Genomic DNA, 14905 nt, shown 5'->3' on the forward strand with positions numbered 1-14905 from the left:
GATGCCCCACTTCTGGCTATCCCCCATCCGGTTTCCTCATGCTAACAACCTCTAATCAGGATATATCCAGACCCCTCCCTTTCTTTTTTTTTTTTTTTTTTTTTGCTGTGAATGAAGTTTCTGCACTCCCCTGACAACCTTTGAGTGTCTACTAAATGCAAGCGATAGTGCATGACTCCCTTGCTATGGCAAGCTCTGCATAAATAGCCTCTCTTTGTTTCCATTTGCGTGGTTTTCCTTTATATCCATGATGTACATGGTTCATCTTTACAATAGGATTCTATGTAGTTGATAAAAATGATGAAATATATTTGTGTTCATATGTATGTAAAACCCTCCAAGATATATGTATTTTTAATTAGGTTTCAAAATACTGTATTAAAATATATTTAGGTTAATTTTAAAAAAGACACATATGTTGCTAACAGTAGGCAACATTGTGGAGCCATCCAGGGGTGGGTAAGAGATCTTTCACTTTTCAATTTTTACCTGTCAGGACTGTGTGAATTTTCTACTCATATAGATGTTATCTTGCAAATGCAATTCTGGATCAGTTTTATTTCTGTTAATGATATACTGGGAATATTTCAACATGGTGGAAATTTTTTTCTCCTTTTAGTTTTAGTTTTATACATTCTCAGAAGTTCCCCAGTCATCTTTCAGTGTTGCATTTAGACTTCCAGAGAGCCAAGCACTATTTCCAAACATAAGAGTCTCTGCAAATAAGATACAGGGAAACGTGGTCTAGAATTTAAAGTTTAAGAGTTGCACTCATAAATATTTCTATTTGTGAGAAAATATAAAGTCATTTTAAATTGATAACCTCATCAACTTTAGTTTGATGATGTAGGAAAATATTTGTGCTCCCGTGTAAAACATTGTTTATAGTACACCCTCTGTTATCTGATTCAGATTCTATAGAGACTCCTTACCTTTCATGGCCATTGGTAAATAATTAAAGACAATGCAAATAATTCTTGTCTGTATATGTGTAAATAAATTCTGTCCTTTGAGAAGATGAATTTCCCCACATCCAAAAGAAATGCAGTTTCGCAGATTTGCAAGTTCATGTCAGTATTTCTGATCCGTAAATATCTCTGCTATTTTACTTCTTCTTTAAACGGGTTGGAACTTCTGCCTAAATAGTTCATTAATAATAAATTAAATAAACACCTTTAACATGTGCTCATTTTATATATGTATGAGAGTCCTGAGGTTAACTTCTGTTAGAATGTTTTCAATGGCCTATGGTACCAACTTATGGTGAAGATAAACAAACGTTTTCTCTGGCAGTGTGATTAGGTAGTGAAAACCTAGGTCCTAAGTCATGGTCTCCTTATGCAAGTGAAAGTATAACTTATCTGAATCTTATCTTGTATCTTCTCCTATAAAGTGGGAATAACATTTCCCTCAGAAGTTCTTGTAATGATTAAATGAAATAAAATGAGTTCAATGACAGAATCATATGAGGCAGATATGAGAGCAGCATTGCTTAGAGGTAGAGTCTATGCTAACAAGGCAACGCAGGGTGGGCACCTTGATCGTTTCAGATGGGGCTGTCTGTACCAGGCCAGAAAGACCAACCATGTGAATAGAGAGTTGGGGACTTTAAGCTACGTCACATCAGGCCAACCTCTGGGGAATGGAGGAGCATGGAAATTGAGCTCAATCACATGGCTAATGATTCAATCAACCATGCCTATGTAATGAAACCCAGATAAAAACTCTGGACATCAAAGCTTGGTTGAGCTTCCTGGTTGGTGATAAACACTGATGAGTGAAGAGGATGACATGTCCTGAGAACATGGAAGTTTCACACTGGGGACACTTCAGACCCTATGCATCTCTTTACTTGGCTGGTCCTGATTTGAATCCTTTGTAACAAAACTGTAATAGTAAGTGTAATGCTTTCCTGAGTTCTGTGAGTTGTTTTAACAAATTATAGAACCTGAAGAGGATAGTGGGAATATTCAAATTTGTAGCCAGCTGTCAAAACTGTGGATATCCTGTGAACTCTGAGAGCTTGCAGCTGGTGTCTAACATAAAGGCATGCTGAATGCTGTGCCCCCAACTTGCAAAGTCTGCACTAACTCCAGGTAGTTAGTATGAAAATTGCATGGCACTTACCCTTTCTATGGGTCTCACTTTCCCCATGTGTAAATTGGGAAGAATGATTCTGCCTACGTCTCCTATGATTGTTATGAGGATCAAATGTATTTTTATAAAGTGTATAGAACTATGCCTGGCACCTAGTAAGCATTGCATAGGTGTTTGTTAAGAAAACAAACCTCAACATCCTTTCTAATGTTAGCATTCTATAATTCTGTCTCTTAGCAGAAGTATTAAATTATCTGCCATTTCATAGTTCTAGAAGGCCCAGACATAAATTAGAAAATGTTCTTTAAAGACATACTGAATGTGTCTTATGAAGAATTATGTTCTTAAATATACCTGATATTTTATTACTTAAAAGCATTTTTCCAAATTTGTGAAACAAGTCATGGGAATTGTGATATTTTTTCCCAGATGGTTCCCAAAGTCAATATTCACCCTCTGAGTATTTCTTCTTAATTTTCAAATGCCAAATTGTAAATATATTTCAAGCCCCACCAGTAAGTTTAAATTGGCTTATCATGGAACATGAGGCACAAAACACAAAGGAAGCCCCATTTGGGGTGAGTATATGTAAAATAAATATGTTTGTAGGTTTATCTATCCAGGTCCAATTAGATGTGACCATTTTTTAACTTATAGAGAGACCACTGAAATTTGAGAAATTTAGGTTTTCTGGTGTGCTTCGCTTACTACCTGTGTGACTTTAGTTACTTAACCTCTCTGAGCCTGTCTTCATTTGCAAAATGAAAATCCTTGGTGGGAATGTGAAAATATAGACTTACCAAAATATTTTAGACCTTATGGAATCTCCTTGTCTATAAGTTATATTCAATAGCTCCATAAAGTTTCCTCTGGTCACCAAAGTTATAATTTATCACTATTCACCTATAAACCTCCTTATTAATTTATATGCACTCATTTCATGCTGCTTCCTAGTACTGTTTATATGCCTTTTCCCCCCAGGAAAGCAGGAGTTCATAGGTGGATCATTCTTTTGACCAACAATATATAGGTAATGTTTATTGAGCACATACTAGAAGCCAGGATCTACATGCTTTGCTTACATTATCAAGCCTTCACATCAACCCTACGAAGTAGATTATCCTCATTATTATTCTTGTTTTGCAGATGAGCAACCAAAACTCATAGAGGTTAAATAATTTGCCCAGGGTCAACATCTGCTAAAGACAAGAGCTGAGATTCAAATCCAGGCTCTACAACTCCACAGATCCTGCTCTGAACTACTCATGTCATCTTCTACCAAGCCTGATGCTTCCCATGGAAGATACATTCACCAAAAGTGGGTTGTGTTAAATTGACTTACTCTAATCTCTATAATGTCTATGGTATATTGATATGGTAGATTATAGATATGATAGGTTAATACTTTTTTTTAAATCTACTCCTTAGTGACTCAAAAATTATGTGAAATAACTGTTATAAATTTCTATAAAACTCGTCAGGACCAGGCAATCTACAAAACTAATTTTCTGCATGTGTGAGCCCTCCTTTCTTTCTAGCATAGGTTACTCACCCTTCCTCTCCACAAGCTCCCAATTGTGGTTACTAATTAGTGTGTCCAGCCTCATTTCTTAAAAATTTACTGTTCTCCCCATTAAATGACATTTTCAACTATTTACAAATGCCAATGGGTTTGGATATTTTAATTAAAAAAAATTTCTTTATAGTCTAGCAACTTTTTACCTACTATATAATGAACGTTCCAGAAATCCAAAATGTAAACTGCTCAGAAACTCTTCCAAGCCTAAGTAGATTAATAAATGGTCCAAGTTTTATTGACCATCATAAGTCCTCTAGAGGTGACTCATTTGCTTGCAGAGATTAGACCCGGCCTACTTTAGTGTTGTCCACATGCAGGATATACACAAGTAGCATTTTGGTCAAAAGACAAAGAAGACTGTGATGTTGAAAGACAACTTGCATGCCAACCCCAGATGTAACTGGCAGACAGATCAGAACTATTAAATGCAGGATATTTTTTCTCCCTCCCCAATGAGCATCTGAAATTTATATAGGCTCTAAAATAGCTGAAAGTTCCCAAATTTCAAAATACAGCCTCTTAGATCTTTGAAAAATAGACATAAATTATGTGGCAAATAAAATTCTCACATTGTAAAAAGAGACTCTCCACTTTCTTGAAGCAATATTTAGGCAAAATGAGAAGGTATAAGAAGAAAGTTTGTTTGGGGCACCTTAAAAGCCTATCAAGCTCCTTGCCCTACCCCTTACTTTATTTTGTGGAAACTGTCATCCTCACACTACAGGCTCTGCCCAGGGAACACCCCTAGGGTGTTACTTACGTGTAGATGGCTGTAACATCTGCACACCTTTTCTGTGACCCGACACACCTGGTTGAGCAAGGACAGCTAAAGGCTGAGAATCTCAAGGTTTACCATCCTACCCAGTAAGTGACCAGGCGTAAACAAAACTTCTGCTCGGTCAGAGATAATGATAATCAATTTACCCGATTAAATTTGGGGGAGGGGGAAGAATTCAAACCAGAAATACAAGAGGAAAGTTAGCCAATTGGGAGGAGGTTGAAAAATATACAAAATTGAAAGTTGAAATATATACAAAGAATGAGCAAACATAGATGCCATGATGCAATGGAAGCTGTAGGTGAGAAGGAAGAAAAGAGAGAAACTGGAAAAACAACCACAGAGTATGGGAGACAGAAGAAGTTTGCTGGCAATGAAAGTAGTAGAAAGACAGCATGTTGCAAGAGCATCAAGTCCCTGCTGCTGAAGAAATAAGATACGGTCTGGCTAGAGGCACCGTGTTAGACACTTCCACTTCTGAACTGGAAAGTCACCGTGAGGACAGGCTCTACAGCTGTTCCCAGGATCCGACACACCTGGCTGTGAAGCTGATTCCTGCCTTTTTTGTCTCCATGTGACTCCTCATTTCATTTTATTTTTCTAATAACTTGAAATAATCTGAAAGAGTTATCCTCACCGACAAAAGAGATTAACTAACACTCTGTACCTCATTGGTACATAGAGCTAATTTCTTCTCTAATGACACAAATGAACACTGATGGTCTATGTCTACCTTAACTGATTCAAGAAGAAAAAGTTTACTATAATTGCCGTTTTAAAACTTGAAAAAAATGGAACAATTATTTTGTGGTGCTTTAATTTTTTCACCCAATGTTCTATTTTGAAAATTTTCACAACTTTGGAAAAGATGAAAGGCTTGTACCATGAACATCATATATTTCTCACCTAGATTCACTATTTGTTAAAATTCTGCCACATTGGAGAGGAAGTTGCAAATACTATGATATTTCAACACTAAAAACTTCAGCAAGTATTATGGACAAAGACATTCTTCTAGATAACCACAAAAGCATTATTATACCTAAGAACACAACAAAACAGTAATCTCATATATATATGAAATATTAGATCATCATATATACATATAAGCTAATACACATACCCTATACTAACAAATATAACATGGCTTTCTGTTTTGTTTTGTTTTGTTTTGTTTTGTTTTGTTTTGTTTTATATTAACACAGGTCACATCAAGACTCTCACATTGAATGTGGTTGATATGTCTCTTTTTATGTAGAACAGTCTCCGAAAGAGTCTTGGCCAGTCATCTCATCAAATGTCCCACATTCTGGATTTGTCTTATCGTTTCCTTTTGGAGTCATTTAACCTATGCTTCTATTTCCTGTAATCAGGAAGTTGGGTCTAGAGTCTTGATTACATGCTTTGAAATAGAGTGGTATTGTGCATCCGTATTGCATCACACCAGGTGACATATAATATCAGGTGATCCCACCATTAATTATATTTAATTTTATCACTTAATGTTTTCCCTTGTCCACCATTATACAGGCATACTTTTTTTGTGATTATGGGGTGATAGTTTAATACTATGCCTCAAGAACTTTTTACCCAGTGAGTTGTAGCACCTATAATACTTACCAAATAAATGATTTCATTGATGCCTCATTTCACCCTACATTTGTTCACTAGACTATTTCCTTTATTTAAAAATAAGCACTTTTCTTGCCCTCCCTCCTTTCCCTCTTTTATTATGCCTAAATATTCATGGATCTTTTAAAAATTCAGTGTGTTATAATCAACTACTGTCAGTATTGGGTTTTTTTGTTTTGTTTTGTTTTGTTTTGTTTGGTGCTTTAATTTTCCCCAAATTGACTAGTGGTTGACTTTCTAAAATGGCTCCCTCTGGTGTAACCCCATTAGTCCTCAAGATTTTTCTCACTTTCTGACACAAAAAGATGACCCAGGTTCAACTTGCTCTTGATCCCAGAACCAAAAATCAGTAACTTCTCCATGGTTAGTTTCTATTTGAGTTTAGAAACGATATTCTTAATTCTGTAATACCATTTTAGGTTTTTTACTAACCAGCTGAAAGCAGCAATAATCACTACCATTTTTATAACAACCACAAAATGCTGGAGTTTTCCCACAGTACCTTATCTCATCCTTGCAGGTAAGACATAAATAAAGCTAATATTTTATTTATTTTAAAAATAAAAAATAGAGGCTTATGGAAATTAAGGAATTGCTTGGGGTCACAGAAGATGTTCACATCTAATGCCCATGTTCTCTTTTTCACTTTGCCAAGGTACTTCTCAGAGTCTTGCAAAGAAGGACCTACCACCGAGGTTGACCTAATCTGAAAAGCCCATCTGTGTGAACATTCAATGTCCAGTTATTGAGTGAGATACTCAAACAATCAGACTTAATGCTCAATACTAAAGTCTTAAATTCTATTTAAGCATATTATCCCCTAATAATCTATGTTTCTACTTTGAAAATGTAATGCTTCATAAATACAAAAAAAAAATCCTTTCAGAAAGACCTAACCAGCGTTCAGTTTATATTGGAGTAAATCTATACTGGTGAGAAAAGTGTTTCATGCCTCATATGAATTGAATAGTTGGTACTTTTGACCATAATTATAATAAATAGAGGAGTTAAAAATTATAGTATAAATTACACTGCATAATTTTCTAAAGAGATTTCAAAAACATAATCAATGACCACATTATCTTGATTAGGCTATCATTTTTCCGGCATGAAAAGCCACTCAATGCATATGCCTATAATTAGAATTATTGGCTTAAACCACCAAAGCCTGATCTTTTGAAAACCATGACCACAATAACCACCTCTGGTCAATTTCTACAAACAGAGACCACTATGGCCACTCCAGAAATGCAGAAACCAAAAACTCTACCATGCATTCATCACTTTGCTTGTCACCGTATAGTTACTTCTTCCATAAGCCTGTGTCTTTTTAAAAGTTTTATAGTTCCAGGTTTGAATTTTAAGTTTCTAATCCATTTTGAGTTGTTTTTTTAATATGGTGTAAAGTAAGGGTCCAGTTTTATTCTTTTATATGTGAATATCTCGTTTTCCCAGTATCATTTGTTGTTGAAAACCATTTGTTTTCCCAGTACTATCCATTCCCCGTTGCGTATTTCTTGGTACCCTTATCAAAGATCGGTTGGCCATACATGCATGGGTTTATGTATATGTCTGTTTTTATTCCAGTATCACACTGTTTTAATTATTGTAGCTTTCTAATACATGTTAAAATCATAAATGTGTTGCCTTTAGTATTGTCCTTCTTTCTCAAGATTGCTTTGGCTATTCAGAGCCTTTTAAGGTTCTATATAAACTTTAGGATTGTTTTATCTACTTCTGTCAAAAATACGATTAGGATTTTGGTAGAGATTGCATTGAATCTGTAGCTTACTTTGGAAAACATGAACATGTTAACAATATTAATTTTTTTATGCATAAATACAAAATGTCTTGCCACTTATTTGTGTCTTCTTTAATTTCTTTTTTCAATGTTTTGTAGTTTTTCAGTGTACGAGCCATTTACCTCCTTGATTAAGTTTATTCATAAGTATTTTATTCTTTTTGATATTATTATAAATGGGATTGTTTTCTTAATTTCCTTTTCAACTGATTCAGTGCTAGTATATAGAAATGGAACTGATTTTTCTATGTCGGTTTTGTTTCCTGCAACTTTACTGAATTCATTTAGTAATTCTCACAGTTTTTTTGTGGAGTTTGTAGAATCTTCTGCCTAGAAGATTATGTTATCTACAAAAAAGATCATTTTACTTCTTCCTCTCCAGTTTGAATGCCTTTTATTTCTTTTTCTTGCCTAATTGCTCTGGCTAGAACTTCCAGTCCTGTATTGAAAGGAAGTGGCAAGAATGAACATCTTTGTCTTATTCCTGATCTTGGAGGAAAAGCTTTTAATTTATAACAGTTGAGTATGATGTTAGCTATGGGATTTTCATATATGGCCTATATTATATTGACGTAAATTCCTTTTATGCCTAGTTTCTTTAGAGTTTTTATTTTTAAAAAGTGTTGAATTTTATCAAATGCGTTTTCTGCATCTATTGATATGATAATGTAATTTTCACCTTCATTTTGTTGATGAAATAAACATTTATTCAAAGAAGACATACAAAAGGCCACAATATATGAAAAGAAGCCCAACATCACTAGTCATCAGGAAATTCAAATTAAAACCACAATGAGACATCATGTCACACCCGTTAGGATGGATATAATCAAAAACACAAAAGATAACAAGTGATTGCAAGGATGTGGAGAAACTGAAACCTTCACACACTGTTGGTGGGAATGTAAAATGGTGCAGTCACTGTAAAACAGTATGGAGGTTACTCAGAAAAAATAAAAATAGAGCTACCATATAATTCAACATTTCCACTTCTGGGTATATATATCCAAAAGAATTAAAATCAGGATCTCAAATAGTTATCTCTTATGTTTATTACAGCATTATTTATAATAGCCAAGCTATGGAAGCAACCTAAATGTTCATTGATAAATTAATGGATAAAGGAAATATGGTATATACATACAATGGAATATTATTCAACCTCATACAGAAAGAAAATCATACGATATGCAACAACATAGATAAGCCTGGAGGACATTATGCTAAGTGGTTACAATACAGCAAATATTGCATGCTGTCACTTATATGAGGTATCATATCTGAGATAGTCAAACTCATAGAAGCACAGAGTAGACCAGTGGTTTCCAGGGGCTGAGGTGGGCGGGAATAGGGAGTTACTGTTCAAGAAATATAGTTTCAATTATGCAAGATGAATAATTTCTAGAGATCTGTATGAGATTGCACCTATAGTTAACAATATTGTGCACTTAAAAATTTCAGAGGGTCAATCTCATGTTAAGTGTTCTTGCAACAATTTTTTAAAAAGAAAGCAGCATTTCAGATACTGATATTGTAAATAGAATAAAAACCATTCATTAAATTAATTAATTCAATTAATTAATTAAACAAGTATTTATGAAATCACTATAAGATAAACCAAGCAATTAAGAATAAGCCCATAGTTTTAAAAACGGACAGGGAATTCAAAAAGGAAGAGACCTCAACTAGCTGGAGTCATCAAGGAACAATTCTTCAGGTGAAATAACATATTATCCAAGTTTAGTGAAAGCTGGCTTAAATTTTAAAAGGCAAAGATGTGACATAAATAGAGGTACAACAATTAGAAACTAAAAGCCAGTTTTATATATGAAGGCATCATCATCCTACTGGAGGAAAGGGAGAAATATTCTATGTAGCAAAATTTTGGAGAACTATTCTAAAATGCAAAGATCAGACTTTTGGTATGTTTGGGGGGATGAGTGAATTTGGAAAAGTTTAAAATGAATAGCCAATTTCAGTTAACTTCAGACCACTGTATATTTCCATTTACTGAAATTATTCTCTGTGTCTGAAGGGAGGCAATATTTAGTACTTACAATGTGCCAAGTACCACACATATGTCATTGACCATCACCTTCCAACAATCACATAGGAGATCATTATTATTATTATTGCTATTTAAAGATGAGACTCAGAGATACTATGTAATTTGGCCAATGGCACACACCTAGCAACTATCCAGAGATTCAAAACAAAACAGTCTTAAAACAATGACATACCACTACACACCTATTATTAATAAAATGGCTAAAATCCAAAAAACTAACAATATAAATTGCTGACAAAGGGGTAGGGCAACATTTTATTCTTATTGCTGGTGAGAATGAAAACTGATACAGCCACTTTGGAAGACAGTGTGGAAGTTTCTTACAAAGTTAAACACAGTTTTACCATGTAACCCAGCAATCCTGCTTCTAGATATTTATTCAACTAACATGAAAACTACTGTCCACCAAAAACATGCACACACACGTGTATAGCAACTTTATATTAATAATAACCCCAAACCGGAAGTAACAAATATGTCCTTCAACAGGCGCATGGAAAGCAAACTGTGGTACAACCATACAATGGAATATTACTCAGTGGTTTTAAAAAATGAGATATCAAGCCATGCAAAAGCATACCAATGTTGCTAAGGGAAAGGCACCAGTCTTAAAAGACTATATACCACATGATTCCATATATGTGAACATCTAAAAAAGGCAAAATATTAGAGTTGATAAGCAAATCAGTGGTTGTCAGGTTGTTGAGGAAGGAGAAGGGTTTAATAGGTGAAGTACAGGGGAATTTTTAGGGCAGCAAAACTATTCTGTATGACTCTGTAACAACGGATACCTGACAATACATTATTTGTCAAAACTCATAGAACCATGTACACAAAGAGTAGATTTTAACATGTGCAATTTTTTGAAAAAAATCATCAAGGAGGTCAAGGGATCCAGGTTATGATAAAATAAGCTAACTGTATTACAAATATGTAAAACAAGTTACTGAAGGGAATAGGGAAGAAAGACACCAACCTAAGTAATTCTGGAAATGAGTGGAGACTATAGGACTCATAGGCAAAGGAACTATACGTGGCCATTGTACTGTAGTTGATTAAGTTGATTAAGTTATTTTCCATGGGCTTATGGGTTAACAATGCTGAAAACACTGTGCATGTAGACTGAAATTAAATAGTTAAATAAAGAACAGTGGATAATGGGAGCCAAGTTTCTCAGTGTTGGCCTGGGAGGTTACAGACAAGCAAGGGGGGAAAGCTAGCATGATCCATCTGGTATTTTAATATACTGGATTACAGTTGCAAATACCCATATGAGATCATGCTGAGCTTAATATAAAAATGGATACATATAGAAATATTTATAGATATGTGTATACTGGTTAAGCATTCCTAATCCAAAAAATTCAAAATCCAAAATGCTCCAAAATCCAAAAAATTTTGAGTTCCAACATGATGTCCCAAGTGGAAAATTCCACACCTGACCTCATGTGATGAGTCACAGTCAAAACACAGGTGCATAATACACAGTTTATTCAGTACCCCCAAGGCAGAAAAAGATCCTCCCAGCTCCTTTCAGCTGCACTATATCTTTTCCATGCATGCCCAGTTTCCCCTATACAAGCAAGCCCACAAAGGGTAATAAAATGGCATATGTGCAGTCTATATGTGCCAACAACAGGTTCCCCAGGACGCCCTACATACGGCCAAGACTTCTGTACATTACTCACTGTGTTTTTTGCTTATTCTCTGCTCTGTGGTGTAAATATATTGTTGAAAATGTCGAAATGGCCTGCAGATATCCTTATGTGTAAAACTGATAAGAAAAAAAAATAAGTATTTATGTTTATCTATAGCACAGAAAGTCAAGCTGTTAGAGAAATTGGACAGTAGTGTAAGTCTACAATAGCTTACAGAAGAGCATGATATTGAAATGACTACCACATACGACCTGTAGAAACAAGGATAAACTATTGAAGTTCTCTGCTGAAAGTGAAGAACAGAAGTCAATGAAAAATAGAAAAACACTACATAAAGCTAAACATGAAGATCTTGACTGTGTAGCAAGAGTAGATCCATCAGCACAGCAGTGAACACACGCCACTTAATGATATGTTGATCATGAAACAAATATCTATCACAGTGAACTGAAAAATGAAAGAAACTGAATCTTCTATTCAATAAGCCAGTTGCAGAAATTTAAGAAAAGATATGGCATTAAATTTTTAAAGATGTGTTGTGATAAAGCACCTGCTAATCAAGAGCAATGAAAAAAAGTCATTGATGAGTTTGCCAAGGTCATTGCTGATCAAAATCTGGCACCATAAAAGCCTATGATGCTGACGAAACATCATTATTTTGGCACTCACTACACAGAAAGGTACACACTAGAGCCGATGAGACAGTAGACCCTACTGAAATTAAAGACCCCAAGGACAGAATAACTGTGCTGGATGTGCTAATGCAGTAGGCATGCATAAGTGTAAACTTGTTGTGATAGGCAAAAGTTTGCATCGTCACTGTTTTCAAGGAGTGAATTTCTTACCAGTCCATTATTATACTAAAATGAAGGCATGGATCTCCAGGGACATCTTTTCTAATTAGTTTCATATTTGACTAACTAATATCTAATTCCCTAACAGTTGGGGAATTTTAATTTTTATAATTTCAACATTAATTTCCACCAAAGATTATTAACTTTGATTAATAAACACCAAATTTTTTAAATCTAAATCAATTTTTCTCAAAATATAGCCATTTAGTTGTTTTTGTGTCATTGAATACTAAACCTAAACTATAGACTTGTGCTAGAATGAGGTTTGTTGTCCCCTATAGCAAACAGCCATCCAGCATTTATTAGGGCTATTAAATTATATTGCTGCATCCTTCACAGTAGTTGAGATTGCTGAGTCACTGTCTTACCATTTGACTCCAGATTTTACCAGAGCATTCATTGGCTCTGAAGTGGAATATGAAGTTGGAATGATCAACTATTACTATTACATTATAGATAATATATTGAAAAGATGTAACAATTATTAAACTTGTCAAATAGGTTAATATTGCCAGAGAACATGAAAAACAAATTTCAACTGGAAGTGTCATTTGAGAAAGTGATATCATATTAGTTTTTATGATCCTTGTATTCTAGGCTTAGAAGGTGATTTATCTTATGACTCCTCCTCCCCAGGGAGGGTGAAAAACACAGAACTGTAAATGGCTAATGAGGTTTGTCAAAAAAAGAAATTCAAAACTTCTAGTGTGGCAGGATGTGTGGTCTAGGTATGGTGACACATCACATGTGACATTCCACAAGTTAATAATTAGGGAGGGCTTGCAGAGCTACTCAGAAATTTAACGTGGTACCCTACATTTATGGGGGACAGAGGGGAGGAAGTTTGGAGTGGACTTGGGTCTGACCTCAGCGAGAAAAGGAAGAGGGCTGAACTCTCCACTTGTACAATGGGTCCCATCCCCCTCATGAAATCAAGGACGTGAAATAAAACTGTAAAATAAGACCCTGTGTTCTCCAGGCAAGATAGACTCCCTGTGGCTAACAGAGATGCTCTAAATTTCAAAGCAGAACCAAGCGGCCACACTGAGGTAAAAGAGCAGTCATGCGCACTGTGATTTAAAGCAAATGCTGTCCTCGATAAACATTCTGCTTTGCCATCCTGAACAAGAACAGTTTCTGTAACCAGAGCTAAGATAAACTACAGCCAGAAACACCCCAACCCACCACCTGAAAACCTCCAACAGACACTTAAATTTCGGGGCTTAGAAATCACCCAATCAGGGCTCAACTATTTTGACCAATCAGAACTAAACAAGTTTCACGCCTTAATTTTTTGTAAACGGACCTGATTGAGAACCTGAGAGGGAACTTTCGCTATTAAAGCCAGACCCTCCCTGTATTCTTTGGAGATTGGGCTCTCACGGGTGCTGAAGGCTGTGCTTCCCCAATCCATAGATTGTTTTTCACAAAATAAGGGCTCCCTCTTTCCCTCCATGGATGTTAACAAAGACATTGCTCTAACAATTCTCCCTTTTGAGCTACAACAGCAATATATTTCCCTCTCCTGGCCCATTTCTATTTGCACACAAATATGCTCTATTTCTCCCACATTTCAAAAAAAAAGGTCAATTATCTCTTAGTTCTATTATTTCTGCCAGCTATTGTCCATTTTCTCGTTCCCCTTTATAGAAAAACTCTGAAAGCCTTCTCCAGTTTCAGTATCAGCCTTTCTTCTCTCATTTGTTCATGAGCCCATTCCAATCAAGTTTTTGTCCTACCACTCCATCAAAACTGCTCTTGTCAAGGTCAGAGACCTTGTTGCTAAAATCAAAATCGGTTTTCTCATCTTCATTTGTTTGCAGTATTTGACACAATTGAACCCTTCCTCTTTAATTTAGTTTTTTTAATTTTTTTTTGTTATTATTTTAGAGACAGGGTCACCCATACTGGAGTGTAGTGGTGTGAAATATTTCTTTAGAGACAGAGTCTTGCTATATTGCCCAAGCTGGTCTTGAACTCCTGGTCTCAAGTGATCCTCCCACCTCAGCCTCCTGAGTAGCTGGGATTACAGGCTTCAGCCACTGTGCCTGGCTAATACAGTCTTTAATTGGCTTCCAGGAAACTGCACTTGGTTCACTTCCTACCTCACAGCATCTCCACAGTCACCTTTGCTCCTTCCCCCTCATCTTCTCTCTAGGTTGAAGTGTTCCATGACTTGGACCTCTATTCTCCATACTCTTTCTCTTAGTAGTTCAATTTCATGGTTTTTTTAAACATACCATTTATATGCTTATAACTGCCAAATGTAATTTTTATATGGCCTTTTCCCCTGAACTCTAGACTCCGACTGCCTATTTGATATCTCTACTTGAATGTCTAACATATCTAAAGCCAATCTCCTGATGACCCAGGACCTCCCCCTTCCATAATGATCCATCTCACTTAAAAATTATTCCATTCTGGTAGCTTAAGCCAAA

General features: G+C 35.5%; 1 long non-coding RNA gene across 1 annotated transcript in view; it reads right to left on the minus strand.

Moving 5' to 3' along the window:
* The window catches only part of LOC123642634, a 145014-nt gene that overhangs the window by 12818 nt on the left and 117291 nt on the right, over window positions 1-14905 (minus strand). The window lies entirely within an intron of this gene.

This window comes from Lemur catta, chromosome 1, assembly GCF_020740605.2.
Source record: "Lemur catta isolate mLemCat1 chromosome 1, mLemCat1.pri, whole genome shotgun sequence".
In the NCBI taxonomy this organism is placed as follows: Eukaryota; Metazoa; Chordata; class Mammalia; order Primates; family Lemuridae; genus Lemur; species Lemur catta.